The following is a 13919-nucleotide window of genomic DNA, read 5'->3' as shown; positions in this document are numbered from 1 at the left end:
AACATCTAACATTATTGTGAATGCTGTTGTAATTCAGTTAAAAAGTTCAATAGATGGTAAAATTATTTGGTTTTGAGGTGATAATATGCATATTAAATTCAGTTTAAAGTTAAAAAAGTCAGAAAATTATTTAGTTTTATAATGATAAAATGTATGAACATTAACTTTTTGGAACAGAAACGTACTAAAGAGTTGGATTTCATGCAGACCTAACTTACAGTTGAATCCAGAGAAGCTGTATGTTCTAATAATTAAAATTGTAGCTTTCCATATTTATAAATATTTTATAAATACAAATTTAGAATAATTGGACAACAAAATTTTTGTGATGAAGCTGATACCAAATGCCAAAACTATTTCAGGCTACACATACATCATTTCTCATTCTTTTGCCTGTATTTAGAATGAAATTGAGTACTCTGATATTGCACTATATATACTTGGCTAATTTTTTAAAAGAATAATAAGTATCAAGTCAGTTGACAAGTTTTGTCTTGTAAAAGTACTTTTGATTTAATAATCTCTAAATGGAGGCAAAAAAGTCATTGTAAAAACATTTAGGCTGAAGTTATTTTTATATCTCAAATATTTAGAATGGAGGATATCCTCCATTAACAAAAATTGCTCTAAGCTTTGTGGGTATCATATATAGAGTGAATATTTTCTCTTTTTTTAAAAAGATTTTTTGTTTTTTGAAGAATGGCATCTGAGCTAACATCTGTTGCCAATCTTCTTTTTTTCCTCTTCTTCTTCTCCCCAAAGTCCCCCAATAGATAGTTGTATATTCTACTTGTGAGTGCCTCTGGCTGTGCTATGTGGGACACCACCTCAGCATGGCCTGATGAGTGGTGCGATGTCTACGCCCAGGATTTGAACTGGAGAAACCCTGGGCCATCGAAGCAGAGCGCGTGAACTTAACCACTCAGGCACAGGGCCAGCCTCGCAAATATTTTCTTAACTAAATATATAGCATACAGAAAAGAATCGATTGAAGATTGATTGATTGATTAGTGAGTGCATGTGTGTGTGTCTATGTATTGGCCATAAAGTGCAAAGCTGAAGAAAATTTCAAGCAATTTTATAAAAGTATTAAAATAAAATCATATCAAATTGCATTACTTAGGAAAATACTATTGAAATGTTTTGGAATGGCTAAGAAATTAAGACTAAGACAGTGTTTAAAATACAGAAATAAGAATGGAGTAATTAGTCTGTTTCTAAATGTTGAGAAAATCAATATAAAGAATATTAATACAATATGTAATTTTTATAATTAATAATACGATTTATAATTATATATAATATATTACATATTATATGTAATATATTAATATATAGAAATATAATATACATATAAATTTCTTGCTTTTCTTTGAAGTACATACATATTTTTTATTCTTGGTATTTTTATTTCCAAAATTAAAATTCCTTTAGAACTATTTTATAGATCTATCAATATATTAAAACAATTTTTTGGTCCAGAGATGTTCAAAAGTTACTTGATTTTAACTTCTTTTAGTGCTGTCTTTCATTTCACAGCTGCCTTGGCTTATAGGAAAAGTAAATGATCTCCATAGTTATCTTAGGCATATTACACAGGTGAGGCTATAGGCCAGTTCTGTTGACCAAAGATAAACACCTTCAAATTAAATGATAAGAATTGAATGGTAAGAAGTAAATAGTGTTAAATTAAGAGTGTATATACTCATTTCAAAATGTCTATTTTTATAAAATGTGATTTAAGTTTTCTATAGCAGGAAATATTTCGTAATGATTTAAATTTATTTCTATAAATACAGAAACTAGTCAACACGTGGGTTGAAATTAATTTCAGTATAAAGGTATATATATAATATATAATATAATATATAATAAGCTGAGATACAGCCTTGTTTTCCTTTCCATTGCTGGATAGAGGTAAATATTTATGTTTGATTTCACTCACCCTTTGTGGGAAATGACCTGACTTCTCAAAGAGATTCACATACAAATGTGAACACAGTCTGCTTGGCAAGTATTGTGGATTTGTAAATGCAGAGTGATTTAAGTAATCAATAGGACTTGTAAAATCCTGAAATAATTTGGGAGAGAAGTGAATAAATGTGGAGAAAAGAAAAAAGAGACTCTTAGGAATCTGGGACTTGATTTTTTGCCCTCCCAGGGAACTTTTGTCCTGAGAGTAAATCACGGATGCCTTCGATAATATTTTAATATAGGAATCTTTCTGTGGTCGGTGAGTTTCCTGGTATTTCTGCAATCCAGAAAACTAACAAACCCCACAGGCAATTTTCAATGGGTCCATAAGGAAAGGCTTCCTTTTATTTATTAGTTATTGACATTTCTTTCTCAACCAGTGAAAGGCGGAAACCATTGCCTTCGATTATCCCTCATTTGGTAGTGGAAAATCTGTAGCTGGAAGCCCACATTTCCTCCCAATCATCCTTGTCTCCCAACTCTTCTCCAACAAATACAAGGTTTTCAAATTATTGATTAAAAGTTATCAAGGGGCTAATTCCAACAGCTCCAACAATATATCTCAATACGCCACCCTCTATTTTGGAAGTCTTAGAGAAGGCTCACGTTAAGGCAACATAGACTGTGGCTAATACAAAGTTCATTTGCACTGCACTTCCTAATCATAAGAATATGCTATTCCAAGATATAATGAAGTTTTATCTTCCCAAATCCTTGACATGCTGCAAGAAAGTATTAGAAAGAATGCATGAGAGAGATCTTTCCTTTGCATCTGATGAAACTGATTTCAAGGGTATAAGAAAAGCAGGGTCCTCTCTGAGCTTACTGAGATAGATTTCAGCTGTGCCAGTTTAAGCAGACCTTTCTGACCTTTTCCAAATCAAACCTGGAGCAGCCAAGCGCAGCTTTGTGAGTGGGGAAGGGACAGAACAGTAACGTGAGAAATAGTGCAAAACTCTGACCATGAGAGCCTCCGGCACTGCAAAGTTCTAAGGCTGTTAGCCTGAGCAAGTTTGGAGTCATATGATTTCCAGATAATTCAGTTAGGGTGACTAACCATCCTAATTTGCTTGGGACATTCCAGGTTTTAGCACTGAGAGTCCAACATGTCAGGAAACCCTTCCGTTTTGGGCAAACCTGGACTGTTGGTCACCCTAGCTGTACTGACATTTTGTTTAATGAAATAAACAGCTAAAGCTCTGAGAATTAGTATTTCAGCTAATGGGGTGAGAAGGGGTAGGGTGTACGGGGTCAAAGAATGAATAAAGAAGATGGGGTTAAGGATGAAGTCATAAGAAAAATAAATTTGCTTTCTGCCTGCACCAGCTCATTCAATAAACCACTTCCACTTGTCTCGTCTATTTGTTTGCCAAAACTCACTCAGTTATCAACCATGCTGGAGAGGGTATAAAGAAAGTTTAAAACAAAAAGAAATCTTTGTATCATCATGAAGATTATATATATATAAACAATTGTGACACTATTCTCTGTCTTTTTACTTATGTTTTTGCACAAAGTAACAGGAGATATAGGTTAAACATTGAAATATTTATTCCGCTTAATTTGATGCCAGAAAAACAAAATCGGGGCTCTGCTTTAAAGTAAAATAAACTCCACATATTATGGGAAGAAAAACATCTTTCAAAAGACAAGATTTAATTAGAGATTATATAATGAGCATCCATATGAAAATCAGTGCTCATATGCATTCATACCATCTCTGCATTTTTACGACAACTCAAAGACAAATGCTAACCAATAAACTCATTTTTATGTGTAAATTCTCTGTTTTATATCCAAAACATCCATGCCAAGGGAAAGGCTAGTTTTTCCCCAGAATTTTGCACATGATGAAGGAAACATATAGGAGATAATGATGTAGTATTTCATCAAGTATCAATAAAAATATTCATGATACAAGGATGCAGACATCCCAAAAGAGTTTGAATATCGAAGAAATCATGTGCTCATATTTTCCGTATTACGTTATTCTAAAAATTATGTCAATCATTTGAAGTGAGTCATGATTGACTCTTTTAAAAAAAGAAGTACCAAAATATATGGAAAGATTATTAAAATATAATATCTTACTTTTCAGACTAAAAACTACTTTTACCTCCTTTATTATTTCAATAATCATGACTTTATCTCAGTCTCATTCCTTTATTACTTACGGTCCTTTACTGGGATATATTGTTGGTGGTACTAATGTGTTAGTAGGGAAGAGTATCTCTTACATCAACAGAACAACAACAAAAGAACTAATAAACAGCACATTTTTCTGACTTTTCTTTTTGATAATCCAGAAAACAGAGCTTCAAGGAAATATTTGGTGGTGACTTCCTGCTGTGCAGTTCTGAGTCCCTTTTAATAGACCAAAATATCACTGAAGCATCCCAGGCAGGAGATTGAAACCTATTAAGCCAGGTAACGCTTCATTTTCCACTGACCTCTTGTTGAGGAGAGGTCATTTAAAAAAAAAAAAAGACAGAGAGAGAAGAAGCTGCATTTTCCATAACGCAGTTAACATTTGACATTAAGTGAAAAATATCTGTTCCTTTCCTATTCAAAGCACAGCAATCCTCATGAACAATAATGTAGCAAATGCAAAATATTATTAAGAAAACTCGTCTAAAGCTCTCCATTAATACCCTTTGTGCGGGACAACTTTAGGGGGAACTGAGTGTACCAGGCCTCCGGATGCTCACCTTAAGTTTACCCCTGTCCCCAGAGGCCACAGGGTTTGTCTGGAAATATCATGAAACTTGGATACCTTGTGAGAATTTTCACCACTTCATCCTTCAGTCTCAGCTGGAAACCCTATAAGCAAAGTCTTTCATGTGGTCTTTCAACATTTCTCACTCCAGCCTCTGAAAGAAATGGAAACAAACCTTGTCTATGTTTATTAAAGCCCTAGAAGGGAGGTTGAATTTCAAGACTGTTCTTCGAGAAGGGTGAAAGTTCAGTCTGGGAGTGAAAAGAAATAGTAAAAATTATTCTCATCCCACTTCTTCTTCACACTGACCTCCTCATTCCTAGTGGGGCTCCGTGGTGTTGGCAACATGACGTTCATACAGTGATTATCTTTCCACGATTATTTTCTTTATGTTTATGCATATGTCTGCATGACATGCCACAGCAGATTTGAGGAGACACAGAATACTATGGACAGTAGCTCTTGTTTATGAGCAGAACACATCCATCTGAAAATTACTGTATTCAAGTGTATTTTCAAAATCACATTGTCATTTCCAGTACATAAACACAACTAAATGTTATGTTATTATACATTGAGACATCATATTAAGAGCCAGTTTTCATGCTTATTTTCAAGTTAGAGCTTTAACTTCTTGACTTGGCATATGCTTAAAGATTAAAATGCTTTCATCTTGTATGATTCCTATCATTCTAAGTAGGGAGAGAGTGTTACCACAATTTTACAAATAAGGGCAATAATGCTCCTTGTGGTCAAGTGATTTGCCTAAGAAAAAGTAGCTTACTGAGACTAAGCACCACAACTGGAAATGAGGTCATCTGACTTTATGTACATAGCCCATTATTTTAAAGAAATACTTTCTGAGGGTCTATTGGATATAAAATGTATTTTTATGTATTATGTATTATAACATAAAATGTATATTTACATAGAATTAAAAGTCCAGACACTTTTCCTCAAGATGCTTATGAACACTTCGGACAATAGGACATGTACACAATTATGACAGCAAGCAATCTACCTTAATGGTACATTAATGTGCACATAAAAGTCACGATTATTCTGAAAAGAAATCTCATGCCTGAGGTGGTGAGATAAGACTTCACAGAGGGTATTATTTTGACGCATTTTCCACCTCTACCTTGCAACATACCCCACTCTACACTTGCTTGCAGAACATAGGAAGATGTTGAGAAAGTAATAATGTAATATCAAACATTTTCACCACTTATTATGTACCAAGGATTTTTTTATGCATTATATTATGCAGATGCAAATTCTAACAACAATTCTGTAACACAAGAACAATATTATCCTTGTTTTACAAAGGTGTGCATGTGTATTCTTCAAGAGGGCAGCAGCATACCCAATACACAGCGAAAAAGTAAGGCTTTAGAACTGAAACTGAGCCCTGACTGAGACCATGGCCTGGAATTTTAGCTATGGCATAAGTTAGCAAGGCTGAGAGATCTTTCCAGTGAGTCTGCAGTGCTCCAATGAAAATAGATCTTCATAGTGGCAGTAAAGATGCTCAACCTTCCAAGCTACCAGGATGGAACAGAGACTATCTGGGGAACACGTCTTTTGATTACAAAGTCAAGACCATGATGCTTGAGAAACAATTTAATCTGGATGTACTTAATTTGCTATAATAACTGTTAATTACTGAATATATCGTTAGATTGTACGTGTGAATCTTACCGTTCTTAACTGTAGAATGGAGTCAAGTGATTATTCTTAATTAATTGCCATTTTTATTTGTTTTGTGTGTCTCTACAGGGAAAATACAAATATTTTTCCCTAAATTTCTCTTCAAAATTCTGCAATGGATCCCTGAGAAAAATTGTTAAATATGTAAGAAAAGATTGGGAACGAGGAGATCTCTAGTTCTAGTCCTGCTTGCTTCTTGTAGTACCTTGGCTAAATTTCCTCAATAATTTCCCTGATTTGTAGAACAGAAGAAATATTAGATCATGCTTCATGAGACATGAGATAAGGGAGAATGAGTTTCTTTATTCCACCCTCAAAGGAATATTATCAAATAAGTCATAATATTCATAATTCTTTTGATTGAGATCCAATCTGCCAAAAAATGAATGAAAACTAGGCAAGAAGACTTGGGATGGAAAAACAAAGCAGAGTGTGAGCCTATGTGGCAGGCACTGATGCTAGAGCCAGTCTCATCACTGGCTACTCAATCTCTGTCCACATTTCTAGAATAAACATTGCATTCCGTATCTTCGGTGAAAGCAATTTGGCACTATGAATAAAATCTAATGTTTGACTAACAGAATTCTTTGCTTTTCCATTAGTTTTGATTGTTTTAGAAGTGTGCAGACACAACTGTACTATCACAACATCATTTGCCAAGAGAACTAAAATCAGAATATATGTAGATATCAAAACTGGTTTAAACCTTGAATTTCTCTTGAACACTCTCTTTGATGCCTCTCCCCACAAGCCTTTCCATTTCAGCACTGTATCTAGAATCATTTGTTTTTTTTTTTTCTGTCTCCCAGCTGCTGTGGGAGGGTGAAGCCTAACTCCCATAAGCATCAGTTAACAAACTCAGATGAGTTTCACATGGATCGAACCTTCCTTCTAGCTTTTCATCATTTTTCACTCCCCTGACTCTAATTAAAGTCCACATTCACCCTCCTTCCTAGTCCCTTACTCTCCTTTTTTTTTCAAAGATATGCTTTATTTTTTGGTGAGGAAGATTGGCCATGAGCTAACATCTGTTTCCAGTCATCCTCTTTTTTTTTCTTCCCAAAGCCCCAGTGTATAGTTGTATATCCTAGTTATAAGTCCCTCTAGCTCTTCCATGTGAGATGCCACCACAGCATGGCTTGATGAGTGGCGTGTAGGTCCACACCCGCCTGGGATCTGAACCAGTGAACCATGGGCCACCAAAGCGGAGCACGTAAACTTACTCACTACCACCAAGCCAGCCCCTTCATTTGATTTTTAAGATGAGAAAAAACAAGGAGTATGAAGCCATTTTGAAAACTTCCTATATTTTTAGACAGAAAGTGGAAAGTGCATGACAAGTAATTTTGAAGAAATTATTCTGAGGACACTCTAAGTGTGTTGTCAACCTCAGACTTCAATACTCAAACTTTGTAATTATATACTTTCTTTAGGGGCTTTAAGAATCAATTTCTCCTTCTACCAATTGATAATTAGATAAAACAATAATGTAACTATTTTGTGAAAAATACTTCAAGCTATTTGATTCTCAAAATAAGGAGTTAATGATATAAGAACTTAAAACTACTGTAGGCCATTTAACTAATGAGAGACATCAATCAACTATTTCTTCAAGCAGTATTGTGCTTCCTCTCCTTGATTAAAAGAGTTAAACTTGCAGAAAATATTTTGAAATTAGAGAGACACTGATGTCCTCTTTGTATACTAAATTAATGGGATAGAAAGAAAAAAATCTAAGAAAATCTTTCAGGTGAAAGAATGGCAAATAAATACTGCATTTGGATGATCATTGAATAACCTTTTATGTCTCTTTCATGTGTTGCTCTGGGAATATATTAATCTTTAAAGCCCTCTTACATTATAAATATTGCTTACAGCACAAATCATGCAAATTTATACCCCTTTCGTTATATCAGGGCTTCTCAGGTTAAGAGTTATCATTCAGACAACATCAACTACTTCAACTAAAGCGTCAGTTCATATTCAAATGCATGATGTAGCACCATGATAAATCCTTGCTGTGCTTTGGCAAAGGTAGTAAGGTGAGGCTCTGTTTAGAAAAGAGGGATTTTTATGGTTTAAGTGGAGTTCCCAGGGAGTTAAGCAAATAACAGGCCATTCCTTTGACCAAAGAACTTCCAAAACATCAGGAAACGATGCCAATAGTCTTAGGACCAGAGTGTGTCAGAGAAAACTGTCCTATGGATGCCCATTAGAGAGGGTGGGAGAATTTACCACTCCACTGTCAAGGTGTCCAGAGAGAAACAACATACTACAGCATAATTTATGATAAAATGGAATGTACAAACACTATCTAGAACTTCTGTTAAATCAATTTATGAAACTTTCGTATCAAAAGTCAAATGTTCTCTTAGGAAGATTCCTCTTTTTTGGCTTCCCCAAACGCACATACCCTTATCATGTACCCAGTGCAGACACCCAACTCCTTCATTAAACGTTTCAAATCTAAGTCCTTTCAAGATTGGCAGCTCCAAGAAGGCAGGACACGGCAGCCTCTCAAGAGGTGAGTAGAAGTTGTAACTGAAAGGTAAAAATGTACAATTTATTAGCTAGTATATCTACATAACTACAGGATAGTTATAATGCACGTTATCATTTTAAAGGTAATAATGTTCGACGTCCATATACTTGTTCCAATTATGTAATTCATTTTAGGCATTACTCTTAAGAAATTCCTCTAATTTCTAAGATAATTCAAGAAATAAAAATGTTTTATTCAACGTTAGTATTACTGAGCCTGCCATATTTTACCTAACGACTTAGAATGATAGCAGCTAATATGTATTTACTTTGATTAGATACCCATCAATTTCCTAAATGCTTTCCACATTTTCCCCTCTTTTATTTCTCCCTACAACTCTATTGGGATAACTCTTCTTAGTGTTCTCATGGAAAATGGAAGCTGGGAAGCATCAAAGTCACACAGCCAGTACATATGGCAACTGAGACTGGACCCCAGGAATTTGAAGCCAAGGCCCTGGCTGTTAACTCATCTCTGTGTTGCCTCAAGGGAACCACAATGAAATACAAATTAAAAACAAAAATTCACTCTCTTTAAAGATATTAAAAATAATTTATTGAGGACAAAGCAGAGTTCCAGAGCAGAAAAGCCTCATTGGAATAATTGCCTAGTTGTAGCTAGTGGAAAAAAAATAGAATTCTTGTTAGGAGATGTAAAGCTTGGTATATTTGCAAAGAAAAAAATTGTGTGGCCTTATATGTGCATTTCTTATAGTTCCCAGGTCGACCCCCACCCCCACAAGCCAGAGCTAGGAGATATTTTTTCCATGATGATGATACAATGATAATGCAAGTGAAAATGATGAAGAAAAATAGCTTCTCTTTGTAGGTTATAAACTAAACATAAACATAGTTTGTTAGATGACATGAAACAAAAACATTGGCAGAGAATTAATCTTTGCCTTCATGTTTGCGGGTGAGAAAAAACTGGAAATTTGGAGAGCAAAGCTGGATTAAAGGTGGTCCAAAATACACAGCATTTTAATAACTGGAGTGAACTGCTTTGCAAAAGCTTATCAGGGCCAGTAATTTAATTTATTGTAAAGAAGATAAACAGAGTCGAGTTTGTTACTCTACCCTCAGGAATAGGGCTGCATCCTGACCAGAGGAACTCTGCAGTTTTAAACATGACTATGTGCCTTGGGAAGTGTTTACAGCAACTCCTCATCAAGTTCAGAGATCAAACACAAAATAAAGCAAAAATAAGAAGAAGAAGAAGAATGTTTCTAATTAATGATGACACTTGAAAGTGGCCTCATTTTTAATTTCTGTTATTATATATGGACCAACAATACAAATGGGTGTAGCATATGATTTAAATCTGAAGCCACTGATCAAAACACTGTAATTATTTTCTGAGATACACATTTAACCCATTGCTGAATTCAATTAAGGAGTCTTCTTGGAAATGTACTCAGTGTCACTTTCAAGTTTGGTTCAGAATATTGTATAATTTGAGAATTCTGTAAAGCGTTCTGCAATGATTCCTCTTTAAATTAATTGAACTTGAACTATAGCACTGACGACTCCCCAAACTTATGTGACATAAGAGGGCCCGATGGACCTTTACCATTAAATCGGATGTTAGTAGTATCACGTGTAAAAGCAGGTAGCCCTAAAGGGCCCCAGGGTTTGGTCTCTGATTCCAGGGAGCCCACAGAGAGGGCGCAACTGAAGGACTGGATCAGGACATCTCAGACAGCAGTGGCAGCTGGAAGCCATGATGAGTCTCCACTTTCTGAGCACTGATCCTTGTTGAACAAAGAAAACCAAGGTGCACTGCCATTCCTTATCACCCACACAGAAACCACTCCCACCCTATCCTATATCTAAGACCCTCCAAGCACAGACACAAAGGCACAGACCCTTTCTTGTATGATTCAGCAGCTGTTAGGACTTTAGAGGTAAAGTTAATCAGCATTTGACAGGCATCTCTCATTTCAAAAAATAAAACTGAAATGTAGGATTCTAATACTGGTGAACTTCTTAATTCCATATATAATGTATACAAGTGCTTTACATTAAATATATATATTTGCTTTTCCACTTAATATTAAACAAATGTCTTCTTTCTCTTCCATAATGCTTTTAATAACCAATGAGTCAGGAAAGCAGAAGTTATCTAAAACCTTTGAATGTTCAAGCCACTTTCTCAAGCTTGGATCCACCAGTGTTTACCCCGAACCTCTTTTCCTTCCATGGAGATGCCAGCACAGACCTCTACCTAAACGACTACTCCACTTAAAATTATAATAAATGGTAAGCATCAAAAACCCCTTGAACTAAATTTAGTTTCTGTGAGTGTTAATTCTGTAGACACAGTGTCCTGGAAAGCAAGTGTGGCCACTCAGAAAACATGCACTACAGATTTCTGCTTTCTTTTGCCCTGATATATGGCAAGGATATGTTTCAGTCCCAAATCAGCTACATCAAATCCATGAAAATGAAACTAAGTGAAAGAAGGGAAAAAAACAAAGGAAGGAAGGGCTTTTTAATCTGCTTTTTAAGTATCTCAACAATTATTGAGATACAATTGACATTATATGTTCCACAAACACTTAGTAATTGGTCCAAATCTTTGTTAAATTATCTCAATTAGAGGAAGCCTGGACTAGAGATGGGGCTGTACGGTGAGCAGTGTCAGATAACACCCATGAGAAGCAACCTTGATGACGACGGTATTTCAAGTGCTCAGTCACAAATGCAATATAATATTAAGGAACAGAATGCGCAAGAGTGAAAGTGGAATGGCACTAATTTAATAAAAACCAAGTTCAGCAGCAGAAACAGGAAAGGAAGACAAATTATATCACATTTTCTTCTTGCAAATTAATTGAAACCTATTTAAGTAGAATAAGTTCTTATATCAAAAAGGGAACTATAGAAGATCATTAAAACCTAGTAATTTAAAAGTACTTAGTTCTTGAAGGGGTGTGTGTGTGTGTGTGTGTGTAACTAGATGGGTAGATATATACCTATGAGCATAGAGCGAGATCTATGTGTATAAATTATATTATTTATAATTAAATATTTTCACGCTTCCCACTGTTTGACTTCCCAACAGAAGGAAGTGAGGCAAATCAGAAAATCCGAGATGGAATTGCTGCTTCAGATTCTCTAATTTGGGGATCGCCAAGCTTTTTTGGTAAAGGGTCAAAGAGTAAATATTTGACTTTATGGGCCAGATAATTTCTGTCTCTACAAATCAACTTTGCTGTTGTAGCATGAAAGTAACCATGGGCAATACATATGCAATACATAAAGGGGCATGACTCTGTTCCAATAAAACTTTATAAAAACAGACAGCATCTAGGTTTGGCCCAGGAGCCATAGTTTACAGACCCCTGCTCTAGAAGGTAAATAATCCACCTTAGATGTTGACTGGGGTAGGAGATAGCAGATTTAAAATAGAATATATTTTGCCAATTTTATCTTTATATCTTTTTTCTGTTGAACAAATAGTCATTTCCAGACATCATTTAAAATCCAATAAAATAAATAATTTACACACACATGCAATGTGATCCACATATCATTCTGTAGAAATTTGGAAGTACTTGCTGCTAAGGGCTGAACTTAAGTACTTCTGCCAAATTCTTATGTTGAAACCCTAACCCCCAATGTGATGGTATTTGAAGGTGGAGCCTTTATGAGGTTATGATCTTGAGGATGGAGCCCTGATGATGGGATTAGAGCTCTTATGAGAAGAGACACTAGAAAGATAAGCTTTCTCTCTGCCATGTGAGGACACATGTAAGAAGATGGCCATCTGCAAAGTAGGAGGTGAACTCATCAGAAATCAACCATGCTGGTACCCAGATCTCAGACCTCCCAACCTCCAGGACTGTGAGAAATAAATTTCTGTTGTCTAAGACACCCCCTCTATGGTAACCCAAGCTGACTAGGACACTGCCCAGATTTTCTTTTGTTTTTAAATGTATGTGGCTTGGAGAGATCACAGTCTGCCAACCTGGGAAAAAAGTATACCAGTCTAAAATCATAGCTAATTAATCACCACTCCCCAAATATGTCTTGATTTCTTTTAATGTTGATTCATTTGCACCTGTTATTTTTTTTTCCCTCTGTCTGGACTTCTCTCTCCCCTACATCCACTCTCAGCTCAGAAAGCATCTTTTCATACTTCAAGGTTCATATGAAACACCATTTCTTGGAAGGGATTTTTCTGCCATATCCCTACACACAGGAATAGCTATTCCTTTCCAACTCTTACTTTGCACTAGATCTCTTTATAGTATTTATCAAATCATACGGTAATTATTTATTTGCATGGATCGCACTCTTCAAAAGCAGAGTATACTTTCTCCATCTTGCTTTTTTAAAGCCTGCTTTTGTGCAAGCCCTTCATTGGTACTCAGTAATTGAGGAGAGAAGGAAAGAAGGGAGAGAGGAAGACGAAGGAAGGGAAGGAAAAGAAAAAGAAAGAAATTAGAGTTGAATGGAGGAAAGAAATTGCACTGGTGAACAAAGAATTGCGAATTTAATAATACTAACATTGTATGATTTTGAGAATGATACTGATATTATTAGTCACAAAGTGTGTACCAGATACCATTTTAACACTGGCGAAGATTTCTAAGGAACTTCAATTTAGAATATCGCTGATAATTCTTTCACAGAAAACCATGATTAAAAAATGTTCAGTATCACAAATAATGCATCTTTTAGTGCTATCAATACAAATAATTAATTGAGAATACTTTTTAAGCACTTTCAGTAGTGAAAATTGTTTCCAGGCAGATAGGTGTGTTGGTGAGTGAATTCACTTACAAACTAAACAACATCAATATGACCTTTCTGTTATTCTAAGACTGAATAAATTAATTTGTATTTAATTTAATTAACTTAATAACTTTTTAAGGTTTCCAGTGTTTTCCTCCAACATCATCAGTTAGTGTGAACAGAGATGAAGGAAACAATGTTAGATTATTTTTAATGAAAATATTTTTAATACTTTAAT

General features: G+C 35.2%; 1 long non-coding RNA gene across 1 annotated transcript in view; it reads right to left on the bottom strand.

The window, feature by feature from the left end:
- Positions 1 to 3598: 3598 nt before the first annotated feature.
- LOC139079420 (uncharacterized) overlaps positions 3599 to 13919 on the bottom strand; it is a 54746-nt gene continuing 44425 nt past the window's right edge. The window contains exons 3-4 of the long non-coding RNA XR_011533060.1: positions 8814 to 8941; positions 3599 to 4844 (exon numbers count right to left, since the gene is read on the bottom strand). This is a non-coding gene — a long non-coding RNA (uncharacterized lncRNA). The remainder of the gene's footprint in view (positions 4845 to 8813; positions 8942 to 13919) is intronic.

The sequence above is a fragment of the Equus przewalskii genome, chromosome 25, assembly GCF_037783145.1.
Source record: "Equus przewalskii isolate Varuska chromosome 25, EquPr2, whole genome shotgun sequence".
NCBI lineage: Eukaryota > Metazoa > Chordata > Mammalia > Perissodactyla > Equidae > Equus > Equus przewalskii.
This window is presented reverse-complemented; position numbering and strand designations above follow the sequence as displayed.